Genomic DNA, 16,213 nt, shown 5'->3' with positions numbered 1-16,213 from the left:
GCTTTTCCTTCAGCCACTCCTACAGATGCAGCCGAGAAAAAGAAGTATGAAACAAATGCGAAAGCAGTCAGTACTCTATTAGGATGTATATCCCAATCGGAATTCATGAAGGTAATGCACTATAAATCTGCAAAAGAGATATGGGACAAAATTGTCACGAGCTATGAAGGAGATGAACAGGTAAAGCGTGCTAAACTTCAAACTCTCAGAATTCAGTATGAGACTCTCAAGATGTATAATGATGAAAGTGTGGCTAACTATTTTCTTCGGGTAGATGAGGTTGTTAATTGTATGAAAATTTTGGGTGAAGAAATAAAAGAGGCTATTGTGGTTGAAAAGGTTCTAAGATCATTGTCCCCCAAGTTTGAATCTAAAGTATCTGCAATAGAAGAAAAGGAAAATCTACGAATTCTTACTATGTCTCAGCTACATGGAATTCTAACTGCTTATGAAATGAGAAAGGGAGGTCCATCAGACAGAAGAGAAGCTGCTTTCAAGGCATCAGGCAAAGGAGATTATTATGAAGCAAGCCACGTCCCAGAAGAAGAGGAAGAAGAATCAAATTTTGTCAGAAATCTTCAAAGGGGTTCTGGAAGGTTCAGAGGTAAGTTACCTTTTAAATGCTTTGCTTGTGGAAGAGTAGGTCATTATGCTGCAAAATGTCCTTATAAGGATAAAGGAAAGGAACCTGCTAGATGGAACAAGAAACAGAATGCAAATAAGAAAAGCTACTACACTCATGAAGATAGTGATGGTCTATCAAACAGTGATGAAGATGAACGAGGTAATGAATATAAGTTGTTAATGGCATTTGAAGATGATGATTATATGGATGCTATAGATGTGGATAACCTTTATGATGAAATTACTAGACTCAAGAGATGTATAGAAGAAAAGAATATGATCATTGATACTCTACAATTTCAAATTGATGAAAAGGAAAAACATCTTGAAAAATTAGAAGGTGAAATTGTTGGTCTTAGAAAAGAGATTGAGAAAACAAAAGCTATTAATCTTAAGTTTGTCAAAGGATCTGAAACTTTGGATGAGATTATCAATGTGCAGCGTTCTCCACTAAACAAGACAGGTCTGGGCTATAATGGAGAAACTTCTCAAGCATCCACCTCAAAAAGTTATCTTGATGCAGCAAGAAGAAATGAGCAAAAGCACAATGAAGATCATCAGGTAAAGCAGGGACGAATTACAAACAGAAACTATCAGGGGCAATCCATCTTAAGGGTGAACAAAAGCTACAACCAGCCACAGGTAAAATCTTCTCAATTTGGTTCAAGAATAGATGACAATAGAAATTACAATCAATTGGCTGGTAGATTCGATAACCGCAGAAGTTTCTTCAATGGACAATGCTTTTCTTGCCATAACTTTGGTCACAAAGCAGCTCAATGTGTTGCATATAAAACGATCATGACTAGGGAAGCTCAAAAACAAAGAAGTATGACCGGGATTACAAAAAGGACCTATAACAACTTTTCGGTTCTTGAAAATGAAGTTGAATGTTCTATTTGCAATAACTTTGGTCATGAAGACTCTGAATGCAGGAGCAGGTTTCAGCAGAAAAAGGAACAAGCCTCAAGCACCAAAACATGGAGAATAAAGGAACCTCAAACAGAAAGATGTGGGATAGCATTTTATGCAGAGGGACAGGAAAATCTATGGTACATTGACAGTGGATGTTTGAAGCATATGACAGGTGATAAAGAAAAACTTGAGTCTTATTCTGCTCTAGAAAAGGGAAAGAAAGTCTCTTTTGGAAATGATACTCCTGCAACTATAAAAGGAAAAGGTATTGCTCAGTTAAAAGAAAAGGTCAAGGCTGGAAATGTTTTGTATGTTGATGGATTGAAGCATAATCTTCTAAGTGTCAGCCAGATGTGTGATCAAAGAACCGAGGTTATATTCAGATCAAATGGATGTCTTGTTCGTGATCTTGATACAGGTAAAACAGTGATCAAAGGCAAAAGAACTCCAAATAATCTGTACATATTTGAAGAAGGACAACAACAATGCTATCTGAGCAAGGATGATGAGCACTGGTTATGGCATCGGAGGTTGGGACATCTAAGCTTTTCACAAATAAGGAAAGCATGCAAATATCAGGCAGTTCGCGATCTTCCAGATATCAAAATTCCTGACAACACCATATGCAAATCATGTCAGTTTGGAAAACAAACCAGAACTAACTTTCCAGAGAAAGAAGGATCAGCTAGCATGCCTCTTGAGCTAGTACATACAGATACATGCGGTCCTTTCAGGAAAAGAACACCTCGAGGAGAAGAATACTTGATATTATTCATTGACGATTTCTCCAGGTTTGTCTGGTTAGGACTTATGAAGCACAAAGATGAAGCATTCGAAAAATTCAAATCCTTCAAAGCCTTGGTTGAAAATGAATCAGGTCACAAAATTAAGTGCCTCAGATCCGACAGAGGTGGGGAATTTACTTCAAATGAATTTTTCGATTTCTGTGAAGAACATGGGATAAGAAGAGAATTCTCTACAGCAAGAACTCCTCAGCAAAATGGAGTTGTGGAAAGAATGAACAGAACAGTCCAACAAATGGCTCGTGCTATGCTTGATGAGTCAGGAACTCCTGCAACTTTTTGGGGTGAAGCTGCACATGCTGCGGTTGTTATTCTCAACAAAACAAATGTCCGGGTGAACAGCACTCAAACTCCTCATGAGCTCTGGAGTGGTAGGACTCCTTCGGTAAAGCACTTCAAAATCTTTGGGAGCAAATGCTATATCAAGAATACTGATGAGCAGCTTGGCAAACTTGAACCTAGAGCAGATGAAGGCATTCTTCTTGGTTACTCTCCACATAGCAAAGCATACAAATGCTACAATAAAAGACTTGGCAGAATTGTTGACAGCATTGATGTAGTGGTTGATGAGAAGGGATACATTCCTAGGCAAGTACATCATGAAGACATCGAAGAAGATGAAGGCTACCCCCAACGACAGAATGATGAAGAAGAAGAACCTCAAGAAGAACCAGAGGAGCAAACAAGAATAGAAGAAAAGACTCCATCCAGATATGTTCAGAAGAATCATCCAAAATCTCAGATTATGGGGCAGAAAGAAGCAGGTGTACAAACAAGAAGAACAGTTGCAGAAGCTTCAAGCTATTTGGCATTACTCTCCTCTACTGAACCACAAAATGTGAAAGAGGCATGCAAAAATGAATGTTGGGTGAAAGCAATGGATGAAGAACTTGAGCAGATCGAAAAGAACAACACTTGGGAGCTGGTTCCTAGACCAAAGGATAAGAATGTTATCGGAACAAAATGGGTCTTCAAAAATAAATTGAATGAAAATGGAGAAGTAATTAGAAACAAAGCCAGACTTGTTTGTAAAGGGTATGCGCAGCAAGAAGGAATAGACTTTGAAGAAACCTTTGCTCCTGTTGCAAGACTTGAGGCCATCCGAATGTTCCTTGCTCTCTCAAGTTTTCAAAACTTCAAAGTATTTCAAATGGACGTGAAATCAGCCTTTCTGAACGAAGACTTGGAAGAAGAAGTATACATTGAACAGCCAGATGGGTTCATTCTTGGAAATGATCCAAATCTTGTATGCAGATTGAAAAAGGCTCTCTATGGTCTCAAACAAGCTCCAAGGGCTTGGTACTACCGTTTGGACAAATATCTTCATCAACAAGGCTTTTCAAAAGGATCAGCAGATAGCAATCTTTATATAAAAGTTGAAAATGACAAATTGCTAATACTTGTTGTGTATGTAGATGACATTATTTTTGGCAGCAATGAAGAAGCTATGAGTCAAAGCTTTGCCTTGATCATGCAGAAAGAATTTGATATGTCCTTGCTAGGAGAACTGACATATTTCCTTGGTTTGCAAATCCAACAAAAAGAAGGAGGAATATTTTTATCTCAAACCAAGTATCTCAAACAGATTTTGAAGAAATATGGTATGAAAGATGCAAAACTAGTATGTACACCCATGGTCACAGGATGTAGCCTCAGTGCAAATGATGAATCTGCAGCAGTACATCAACCAACCTATAGATCTATGATTGGCAGTTTACTTTATTTGACAAGTACCCGACCGGACATCATGCATGCAGTTGGAATAGTTGGAAGATTTCAGGCAAATCCAAAGGAGACTCATCTTCAGGCAGTGAAGAGAATTTTCAAATATCTTCAAGGGACTCAAAATTATGGCTTATGGTATCCTAGAGATACAGATCTTACACTTCATGCTTATACAGATGCAGATTGGGCCGGAAGCGTGGATGACAGGAAAAGCACAAGTGGTGGTGCATTCTTTATGGGTTCCAGACTGGTATCTTGGTTCAGCAAGAAACAGAGTTCGATTGCCTTGTCTACAGCTGAAGCGGAATATGTTGCTGCTGCATCTTGTTGCACCCAACTCCTTTGGATGATGCGGACTTTGCAGGATTTTCAAATCACTTATACACCACCAATCCCCATCTTATGTGATAACACATGTGCAATCAGCATCTCAAAGAATCCTGTTATGCATTCAAAAACCAAGCACATACCAATCAAGTATCATTTTCTCCGGGAACAAGTGCTTGAACAGAAGGTCAAGTTGGAGTATGTTCCTTCTAAGGAACAAGTTGCTGATATTCTCACCAAACCATTGCCCAGGGACACTTTTGAATACCTCAGGCAAAAGCTGGGGGTTGTTGATGCATCATCTTATTGCTGAACCTCTTCTGATTGATGGTACAGGTTCAGGGGGAGCATATAATGCATTGTTGGCATTATGGAGGATGTGCGGAAGGAGATCTTGGAAGTAGCTGCAATATGTCTCTATCTCTTTCATGGTGGATTATGTTTTTTTTTCGCTGTAGTTCTGGTTCATATTCAGGGGGAACATGTTCTTAGGGGGAGCATAACCCTTTGCCCTTGATGTCAAAGGGGGAGAATGGAGCTGAAGTTTGTGAGGTTGCCATCAAGTCCAAAGGGGGAGATTGTTGGCATTATGTTTCTGGTATGGCTATATGTTGCAGATGTTGTACTTGATGGCAACTCCCGTGGCAAGGCTCTCAATATGTTGAAAATTAAGAAGTACGCAGGAGATCAGTTTAGACAGTGCGTACCCACAGGTACATCGTGGAGGGACCGCGGCCTGATACGCAGATAAGCCGCCCAGGAGGTGCGTACCCCAGTGCACACATTTCAAGGAAAAGAAAAGCACACGTGGGGTTTCTTATGTTTAACTAGCCGACGGTATTTGTGTTTCTATGGTTTTGGCTCGTGGTATTGATCCATGATTTTAGGAGGAGCTTGCCTATATAAAGCAAAGGAGATCACTTGGCTAAGTATCTTTTGCAATTGAATATCTTAAGATCTGAAATATATTGGGTTATGGTCTTAAAAGCTTGATCTTTATGAAGTTGAAAGTGAATCTGTGAAGGGTGATCTCTCGAGCGCACGATCAGATCTGGGCATCTGAGCATCAGTGCCACTCTGGTGGACTGCCTATTTGGCCCTAATCAGGAGTACGCAAGTGTTTAACAGGAGAGCGGCGTGGGTACGCAGAGAAGAAACAGAAGATCTGTGTGGGTATGTAGAGCAGAAACAGAAGATCTGCGTGGGTACGCAGAGCAGAAACAGGAGACCTGCGTGGGTATGCAGAGCAACGAAGGTTCAGGTGCATACGCACAGTAACTGTACGTGGCGCGATAGTATCTCTGGGCGCGTACTTGCAGCAATAGTACGCGGTGTAATAGTGTCTCTGGGTGCGTACCTGCAGTAACAGTAAGCAGCGCGGTTGAAGAAACAGTGCGTGGACATGCAGTGCGGCAGAAGGGTCTCTGCGGGTATACGCAGGGGTGCAGAAGGTGAAGTGCGTACGCACGCAGACCAGAGAAAGAAGAACTGCGCATCTGTCTTAAGACATTTTGTTTGGCTGTATTTTTCTGTTGATAAGGTGTTTTGGGTCTGGTTCTATTATTGTTGATCTGGTTACTACAGTTGACTGGGTGTTTTTCTTATACTTGATGATCATTTGATGCTTATGGATCCAGTTTGAAAATTTATGAAAAGTGGTCCTTGTAAGAAAAGAAGTAGGGGGTTTCAGCTCCCTTCCAGGAGAGACTGGAAAACGAGAGAGAGAGTTGTAGCTCTTTGCAGGTTGCAGCCTGCGTACTGGTAAAGGACTGCACCAGTACAAAACCATTGTAAAAGGAGTTTCTAATTTGAAAGAAGATAGAGACATATTGCAGCAGGTGGTTTTCACCCACATTGGGTTTCCACCTTACATCTTGTGTTCTTTGGTGTGGCTATCTGTTTTCTTTGTTGATGCTCATTATTTTATGGTACTGACATGCAAAAATAATTCAAAGAACAAATAAGGAAGATTTATTAAAAGAATTAGATAATACTAATTCACCCCCCTCTCAGTATTATTTCCAACAAAAAGGACACCTTGTTCTTTCAGCAGGAGGTGGCAATGGAAAATCTTCATGTTATTCAAGATCCTCTGGCAAGTTTGTTGTAGCCAGCAGTGACGGTGATTATTGGACTGTTCAGTAATGAAGGAGATCATGGTAAATTAGCTTTTTGGAGACCCAGTTACAAGTATCTACCGTTGACCAGAAGATCTAATAGGAAGAATCAGTCAAGAAGCCATCTTCTTGATTGGTTGCAATGGCATTTTGAGATAGTTTGAGGATATATTGTCTTGTAAGAAACACGGGTGGCCATGTACTGCCACCCAGCTTTAAGTTTTAAGTCCAGGTCTTTGCCATTTTGAGTTAGTTTGTTAGAGTCAAGTTTTTCAGTCATTTCAGTTTGCATTGAGTCAGTTTTAGTCAAGTTTTAGTCAATAAATTGAGACACGTTGGTTTGTTGGAATAATGGACTCCATAGCCCAATGGACGAAGGCACTGTCTGCTCTCCCAAAGATCTGCTGTTCTTGGCACCTCCACGGAGCGGCAGCTGCCATCCCAATTGGAGCCAATGTTAGACTCAGTCTTGTCAGTCCTCTGTCAGAGTCAAATTCACCAAGGTTCATTTCTCATCATTTGCAGTCATCAAATGCCATTTTGGTCAAAAAGAGTCATTTTAATTCTTGAGTCCAGGGTTTTGTCGACTGAGTCTGCATGAGAGGTTCCAAATCAGTTTCCAGTACAAAATTTCATCATCAAATAATGCTCAAGAGAGATTCTTCTTCAAAACTCTGTTTTGAAGAAGAAATCATTAAATTCGCTTTCAAATATGAAATTATTCAAAGTTTTTCAGTTGAAGATGTTCACATGCAGCCTCGCCATGATCCTTTGCCGAATTCAACATCAGTCATCCCTGCAAAGAACAAGAATAATTTCATCATTCAAGCTCAGAAAATCAGTGAGGAAACAAATGTCAGAGTTGTGTTAAATGTAAAAGCGCCAAAGCCAAAAACATTACAAAATGAGAAACAAAAGTTGAATCCATGTCTATATATGATATTTCTCCATGTCTATATAAGTTATTAATCCATTTGCATCAAAGGATATCAAAAAATCCAAAGGAGAAAGTCGTGTTGAAATTTGAGGAACGAAGCTGTGATTTTAGAGGGCCGATGGTGTGTTGACATTCCGTGTGGCGCACAGGCAGAGGGGCGCAGCGCACAGAGGGCGCGCGGCGCACTGGGCGCTATCATGCCATGTTAAATAACATGTGCGCAGTGCACACAAATAGCGCGACGCACAGGCAGAAGGGCGCGGTGCACAGAGCCCCAAGGCCGAAATTCATCATTGATTCATAAAAAACTCAATTTGTTTTAGCTCAATTCTTCTCTAATTTAGCGTTTCCTTTTAATTGGATGGGGACTATGGATGCTGCTGTAGAGCAATTCTTGTCAGCTGCTAATGATGCTAAGCTACATGGAGAAATGTGCAGACAACTTGCTAGGCTTGTGATTAAAATGATGAAAATATTTCTTGCAATGGAAGCAGCACGTCCAAGGTGTAAGTCAGGTATTCATGCATTATGTGCCTTTCATTTAGCACTTGAAAAGGCCAAATCGTGTCTTCGACACTGTGTAGACTGCAGCAAACTGTACTTGGCAATTACAGGGGATGCACTATTGATAAAATTTGAAAGGGTCAAGGACGACTTGTTTCAAAGTTTACAACGTCTTGAAGTTCTTGTGCCAGATTCCTTAGCCTGGCAGATTGATGAAATTTTCAAGGAGCTCGAGAAAACAACATTTGAACTTGAGCCATTAGAAAAGGAAATTGGTGATAGAGTTATTACATTGCCGAGGCAAAACAAGGATCCTGGTGGTTTAAATGACATATCAGAACTAGAAACTTTTCATCATGCAGCTATGAGGTTGGGCATAATATCTTCAAGAGATGTGTCGATTGAAAAAAGAGGTCTAAAGAAGCAGCTTGATAAATCCCGCTGTGAGGAAGACAAAAGGAAGGAGTCTATCATTTTTTATCTCCTGCATCTGCTCAGAAAATATAGCAAGCTATTTAGAAATGCATCTTGGGATAATCTTGATCCTCTGAGCTTAGATACATGTTCTCCATCAGTGAGAAATTCTGTAGAGGAAGCTAACATGAATGGAAGAGAGAGTGATCAGCATGAATCCAAACCTCATTCATTGGACTTAGAAACCAAGAAAACTTCTGGAAATTCAATAGGCATGCTGCCAGGACTTCCTGAAGAATTCAGATGTCCAATTTCCTTGAAATTAATGTCTGACCCTGTGATTATTTCCTCTGGACAAACGTATGAATGAGTCTGCATAGAGAAGTGGTTCAGTGAAGGTCATGATATGTGCCTGAAAACTCAGCAAAAGTTATCATATTTAGGTGTAACTCCCAACTATTGTGTCAAAGGCCTGATTGCTAGTTGCTGCTTCATATGTGATTTCAGGCCAGATGGGACCATTGAGAGTTGTGTAGAGCATATGCACAAGATGCATGGATTTTTGTTCCTGATGCTGAATATTTGAAAGATCTCCATGGATTACTAAGCTATCTTGGCCTCAAGGTGACTGACGATTTTATGTGTTGGTATTGCAATGAGAAACGAAAACCATTTCCAAGTCTAGAAGCTGTTAGGAAGCATATGATTTCTAAAAACCACTGCAAATTACACTACGGAGATGGAGATGAAAAAGAAGATAGTGATTTAGACGACTTTTATGACTACAGCAGCAGTTACGCGGACGAAAGTGGGATGCAAATAGTCCCCACAGAAGAAAATCTCAATGTCAATATTGAACTTGGCTTTGGAGGGGCTGAACTGGTAATCCAAAGAAAGTCTGAAAATGGAACAACATGCAAGATGCTTGGTTCTCGTGAATTTCTTCGTTATTACTGTCAGAGGCCATGCCCAATAGTTGAGAGAGATGTTGCTCTTTCTCGTGCATTAGTCTCAAGGTATCGAAAGCATGGGTTTGGCAACTGTGCAATCAAAAGAGAAGATATTGAGGCGCAATGCATTAAAGAAAATACAACGTTCTGGAGTGAAGGCAATTGCCATAGATGTATTCTGTGATTCGTTTGAGACAGCTCAGACCGATGCATGGTTGGAAAATGCCTATGTCTTTTCGGCTGGAGCTGAATTTAAACGTATGTACGCCTGTTCCTCAGAAACTACGTGGCTATCTCCATTCTGGGCACGCAAAGGCTGCTCAAAGTGACAAAGGGCGCATAAAGGAACTACGTGGCTTTGCTCAAAGTGACAAAGGGCGCATAATCATACGCCTTGATCCTGCTAAGAAAGAGTAATGAATTTGTTGCGATTTGGATGCACGTGGTATTAAAGGAGAAATTGCAGCCCAGACCATGGATTATTACAGAACCATAGATGTACAGGTGGAATGTCGGCATTCTTATGGCCATCAAATTCATTTCATCGATGGATTTTCTGGCAAAGTCTTCGTTCAAAGGCATTTTTATTGAAAATTGGTTTTTATTCAAATGACAGATGGACAAGAGACTACCAACTAATTATACCAGGGAACTTATGATGCAATGAATGTGCAACGGATGATCAATGTTGAGGACGAAGGAAGGTGAAAAGTCAACAATTAAATGCCTAAATATAAAACAAAGATATCCACAACAGAGGATTCGAATGAGGAAAATCCACAGGACTCCGGCGGAAAACAAAGGAAGTGACCTTGAATGACACAAGTCTTCAATACAAGTAACTCTTCCACAAGATTATCTATGATGAATGCAAAGCATGTACTGGAAAGCAATGCCCAGTTATCCATTGCAATGCACTCAGGGAGGAATAAAATGCAAAAACAACTTTCACTACTGTCCCAGACATCGATGAAGAACTTCACCTGTAAGAAAAGGATTGAAAGATATACATTGGGGATGTTTGAAAATATGCGATTTCAGAGCCCTCAGCTTTGCATGGCCCCCATAGACAATGAAGAGAGAAAATCTCCAAAAGCAGTTCATCTATCCAAATGAAGTGCCAATTCAATTAAATATTTTGTTTTTTCTATCATTGGTAGTGGAGTGGCTGGTCTTAGATATGCCCTTGAAGTTGCAGAACATGAGTCTGTGGCGGTCATCAGAAAATCTGAACCACATGAGAGTAATACAAATTATGCACAAGGTGGTGTTAGTGCAGTTTTTTGCTCCTTCAGATTCTGTTGAGAACCACATTCGGGATACTATTGTTGCTAGTGCATACTTATGTGATAAAGAGACTGTAAAGGTGGTATGCACAGAAGGCCCAGATAGAGTTAAAGAGTTGATTACCATGGGTGCATCCTTTGATCATGGTGAAGATGGTAGCTTACATCTTGCTAGAGAGGGGGGAATTCTCATCAACGTATTGTTCATGCATCAGATATGACAGGAAGAGAGATTAAGCAAGCTTTGTTGAAGGCTGTTGTTAATAACCCCAACATCACCATGTTTGAGCATCACTTTTCCATAGACTTGCTTATGTTTGAAGATGGATCAAATATTTACTATCATGGTGTGGACACATTGAACACCGACACTAATGAGGTGGTCCGCTTCATTTCAAGGGTAACTTTACTTGCATCTGGTGGGGTTGGACATATTTATCCTACTACCACAAATCCTCGTGTTGCAGCTGGTGATGGTATTGCGATGGCACATAGAGCATCTGCAGTTATTTCAAATATGGAGTTTGTACAATTTCATCCAACTACATTAGTTGATGAAGGTCTACCAATTAAACCTCATACACGAGAAAATGCATTTTTAATAAGTGAAGCTATTTGTGGGGCTGGTGGTATTCTTTACAATCAAGCTATGGAAAGGTTCATGCCACAGTATGATTCCAGAGGAGAACTTGCACCTAGAGATGTGGTGGCACGCAGTATTGATGATCAATTAAAGAAACGGAATGAGAGATATGTTCTATTGGATATAAGTCACAGAGCCAAGGAGGAAACATTGTATCATTTCCCAAATATTGCTGCTGAGTGTTTGAAGTATGGCCTTGACATAACAGAAAGTCCTATACCTGTAGTGCCAGCTGCACATTATATGTGTGGTGGGGTTCAAGCTAAACTTCATGGAGAGACACCTATAATGGGTCTATATGTAGCTGGTGAAGTTGCCTGTACAGGACTTCATGGTGCCAATAGGCTTGCAAGCAACTCATTACTTGAAGCACTTGTGTTTGCACAGAAAGCGTTGAACACATCAGTATTGTTGTAAGCAGTGCATAAAGGAGAAGGCCTTGAATGACACAAAAGGTGAAAAAGTCGAAAACCAAGCGGTGAAAAAGGCACAGGGAAGGAAAAAAGTCAGAAACCGAAAAGCCAAAATCTAAATCAGAGGCATCCACCAGGGCAGAGAAACAAGATTCGATTTCCTATTCTTCACTTCAGTTATGATCTGCAGCTACAGTTGTCGCCTTTTTTATTGGCCATCAAAAGAGTTTCAAGTGAAATAATGAAACGTTGTTCTGTCTATAGAACAGATGGACGGTTCATTTCATATCCTCAGGATTTTAGTTGTAACAACTCCCCATTTGGATCGATTTGTTTTCTCATAGTGGAGCTTATTTATTGCATAAAAAATCATTTGTAAAGGGTTCTGAGTTCTGAGAAAAAGTGTGGGAAGAAAAAACCCAGCACTATCACTGTACAGTTTTGACAGAGAAATAATTAAAAGGTGCAGCTCTGATTTATAAGATCCTTGCGGTATGAGTTTTGGCAATGTGTTTTTCTCTCTGTTTCATAGGTATCATGTGTTGTTTTGCAGTCCATTCATGATTTTTTCCAACTGAATACTTTCAAGTGAGAAAGGTAGAATTCAGTCATTACTCTGCCTTGAGGAAGTGTTCAGTCTTTAGGTGTTTTCTTCTGCCTGGAAAGGATTCATACATTAATGCCCTTTTCAGCTTTATTAAACAGTCTTTTCACCCCATTTAATTTCAATTCGATTGCTAAAATCTCATGCTTATCTCGCCTTATGAAATATCCTGTGCCTTTGGTTAAATCTCTGTTTATGCTATCCTCATCCCATACAGCCCAGCAACTTAGTCATTAAATCAAATATCCCTCATTCAAATTCATTTACTAGCCTAAAATCAGTTATCATTTAAGTCATCTCGAACTCTATTGATCATTTTATCGAGATAGACCTAGAGAGAGTCCTCTCCTGTCCTCGTAGGGCTAGCTATGAGGCTGAGCTTGGTTTTATGTTACCTCGAGTTTTTCCTTTTCAGCCTGAGGCAGATTCGAGCGCTAATAGAAATGAAACTCCCTCAATATGAGCTTCTTGAGCTCACTATCATCCAATACATAGATCTTGTCCCTAAAGCTCAACAAGCCATATGTTGTGAGATAATAATCGACATCCTATTCAACTATACCCTGTTGTTGTTACCTATGCATAAGCTCCCTATACCTATCATCATATTGGCCTTCCTATAAGAACTGATCCTGTAAATCTATCCCATATGAGATCATAGTTTCTATATGATTCACATGTACTCTTCTGCTAAGAGCATCTACAACCATATTCTCCTTTCCTTTAATATATTTGATCTAAAAGTCAAACTCGGTAAGGGTAGAAAACCACCTGGATTACTTGGCATTTAGATTCGGTTGGCCAAACAAGTATCTCAACCCACTATGGTTTCTCATCAACATAAACCTCCTACTAAGAAGATAGTGTATCCACATATTCAATGCATGAGTGATTACCTCCAACACAAGATCATGTGTCACATATTTTTACACAAGTTCATTCAATTTCCTTGACACACAGCACACCACTTGTCCCTCTTACACCAGGACTCCATCAAGTCTCTCTTGCAAGCATATATACACACAACGAACTCTTTATCTGGATCCGCAATCTTTAGCACCGAAGTGTTATAGGCCATATTATCACATCTAGTTAATAGGTCTTCAAATGGATCAATAAACATACTTTTACCTCCTTCTCATCATCATAGCACAAATACCTAATAATTAATCATTATTATCCTTGAGTTTCTACCTCAAAACACCTTGTTTTAGTCATTTTAAGGACCAACACTCCCTGGCCTCCTACTAGACAGCGTTGACAACTAGGTGATCGGCCTCTAAATTAGACATAAATTAAGGCCTATGCCTCCAAATTAGACATCAATTAAGGTCCATATGACCATCCTTTAGCACATTAAACCTCTCTTTTTGCATTAGATAATGTATTTTTAACCTTAATATGTTCATTGGGAAGGTTTATGGATAATTACATATTTGTACATAATATTATTTATTTTTATGGAATATTGTGAGAATATCGGGCAGATTATGGAGATTTGGAGGAGAAGATAATCTAGGGACCTGCTCCCTACTACAAGAGGATCAATATTAAATAATAAATCAACAAGATATTATGGAATTATGGCACAGACTATGGAGCTCCAATGATTGAGAAATTCTAGGAATGTGTTCCCTACCATTTAATGCAGATTCCTAGAATTCAGAACCAGATCCACTAATAAATGGATTTTGGTGGGGAAAGCTTCCTCCTTTCATGGGGAATGATTCCTAATCATTTTTTATAATTATCAAGTCGAATTTTCTTCTAGGGGTGGATTTTTATTAGTCTTCTTGTGGAGAGAAGTCGTATTTTTGCAGCTCCATTGTCATCTTTTGCAGGGATGTAATTATATTGACAGAAATAATGAATATTGGTACCATGTTCAGCTTCTAAATATTGGTCTCCTCCATAGGAATCTGAGTTTCCTTGGGCTTGGCCATCCCAGGAGCCTCATAGCACTTTTGTATCATTTTCTTTTCTTCTTTTCACTGTTTATTCACATGCATATCTTCTTCTTGTCCTTTTTCTATTTCTGCATTTAGTGTTAATGATTTCTTATTGTAGATTGGGTTAAATGGTTGAATTAAGTTATCTTGCAGGATCACAGGCATCATTTCATCCTTGGAAAATATTTGGAAGGTCATAGTAATAAATGATATACTTGGATTAGTTTGTTTATTCCAAAATCTAGATTTTTGGAACACCTTTGTGGCAAATAGCAGTAACTTTCTACTATTTTTCAGAGCATGATAAAGAGTTTCAATCAAGTTGGTTCCACTTGAATTATATCAAAAGAACATTATAGTTAATAAAAAAAATTACCCCATTTCATTTTCACTTTATTAGGTTAGGCATTTGATATATGTACTAGCTCACTAGTTCTCGAATTTCTAGATTTCAGACTAGTAATTTTCTGCAATTTTTTAGCATGGGTTAACAGAGGTATTTTTGAGTGAATCCACTTGGAATGGAGACCTATGACATCCTAGTCAATAACGAAATTTGTCCTATCCAATTTGGATTTGATTTTCTTGGTCATTCAATGAATTATAACTTCATGTAGTAAATATGGAACATTCTATAGGTTCCTATAGTAGCCTTCCAACATGCATATACTTACCCAAATTTGCTCAAGAATAATTGTTATTGTTCCTTAGGGTTGAATAAAGACCCCTAGGCTATAAATCAATGATTAGGGAAGACTAAGGACCACTTAGGACTTGCCTCTTTACCTATGCAAAACATTTCAGCCATTTGGGTTAATGGACAAATTGATGAATTGGATAATACAATTATGATTTCCTTGATTTTCACATCCAATGAACTTTGTTAATGGATTTAAACTCTTTGAAATGTAATGGATGAAATTTATCTCATGATATTTACTTTATGCAATTAGAATATGTGTATTTCCTTGTATTTTATTTCTTACCATCGGTTAAGGTTTCCATTTCGAGCATTTCATTTTCTGTAATTAGTTTAGGATTTGATTTCATTACAAGCACTCCATTACATCATGACAACAAATGAAGGATACATTTTATGCTGCACATATAGTGATAATACCTCTTAAGTTTGTAAAAACCTCAGGTTGATAATTAAAGTTGGTAGCCTTGGGAGTTGCAACATTCTTGTTGCAATACTGAGGCTCATCACTTTTTGGTGTCGTTGTTGGGGAGGTGTGAAAGTATGCATTGTTTTCTTCCCTAGTTGATTCATTTCTTCTTACTTTTGGTATAAAAAAAAATGCATTAGGCATATTTCATTTCAAAAATAGAAATTCCATTGCGTTAGTGTTTTCATTCAATCATAAAAACAAAAAATTCTCCAACATCCCCCCACCCCTCATTTGATCACATGGTGCAGTAAGAGCCACATCACCATCCACTTTTGTAGGTAGAAGAAGAAGATATGGAAAATAATGAAGAAGGAATGGATGGAGATGATGAAAATGAGGAATATTTTCTTGGATTCCCCATTCAAGATACTAATGTCAATGTGCATATGAAGACCATCCCTCTATCTTTTCTTCCAAACTTTCAAGGTCTAAGGTTAGACGATATAGAAACCTTTCTCTTTGAATTTGAAATCCGTTTTAGATATTATGGTTACTCATTAAAAACTCAAAAATTTATATTGTTTCCACCAACATTGAAGGATAGAGCTCTTAAATGGTTCATGAGTTTATGGACTAATTCAGTAAGATCATGGAATGATATGCAAAAGATATTTCTAGAAAAATATAAAGATAATGATCTTAAGGAAGAAATATTTAGAATGAATCAAAGAGAAGATGAGAACTTTTAGGATCTAATAGAGAGGTTCATGTATAATGTTAAGAGGGAAAAGCTACATCATTTAGGTTTCAACACGCTAAAAACCCTCTTAGAACAATTAGGGATGAATGGATTAATCTCCTTGATCTCATGAGTAGAGGTGATGTATACC

General features: G+C 38.7%; 3 pseudogenes; all 3 read left to right on the top strand.

Annotated features, from left to right (window-relative positions):
* Nucleotides 1-7,818: 7,818 nt before the first annotated feature.
* LOC149261965 (U-box domain-containing protein 6 pseudogene) lies at nucleotides 7,819-8,736 on the top strand (annotated as a pseudogene).
* Nucleotides 8,737-8,772: 36 nt separating this feature from the next.
* On the top strand, nucleotides 8,773-9,645 carry LOC149261964 (cytoplasmic 60S subunit biogenesis factor REI1 homolog 1 pseudogene; annotated as a pseudogene).
* Nucleotides 9,646-9,979: 334 nt separating this feature from the next.
* On the top strand, nucleotides 9,980-11,662 carry LOC149261963 (L-aspartate oxidase 2-a, chloroplastic-like; annotated as a pseudogene).
* The last annotated feature ends 4,551 nt before the right edge of the window (nucleotides 11,663-16,213 follow it).

This window comes from Pinus tabuliformis, chromosome 6, assembly GCF_031772625.1.
Source record: "Pinus tabuliformis cultivar Carrire ecotype Pingquan chromosome 6, CPIR1, whole genome shotgun sequence".
Classification (NCBI taxonomy): domain Eukaryota; kingdom Viridiplantae; phylum Streptophyta; class Pinopsida; order Pinales; family Pinaceae; genus Pinus; species Pinus tabuliformis.
This window is presented reverse-complemented; position numbering and strand designations above follow the sequence as displayed.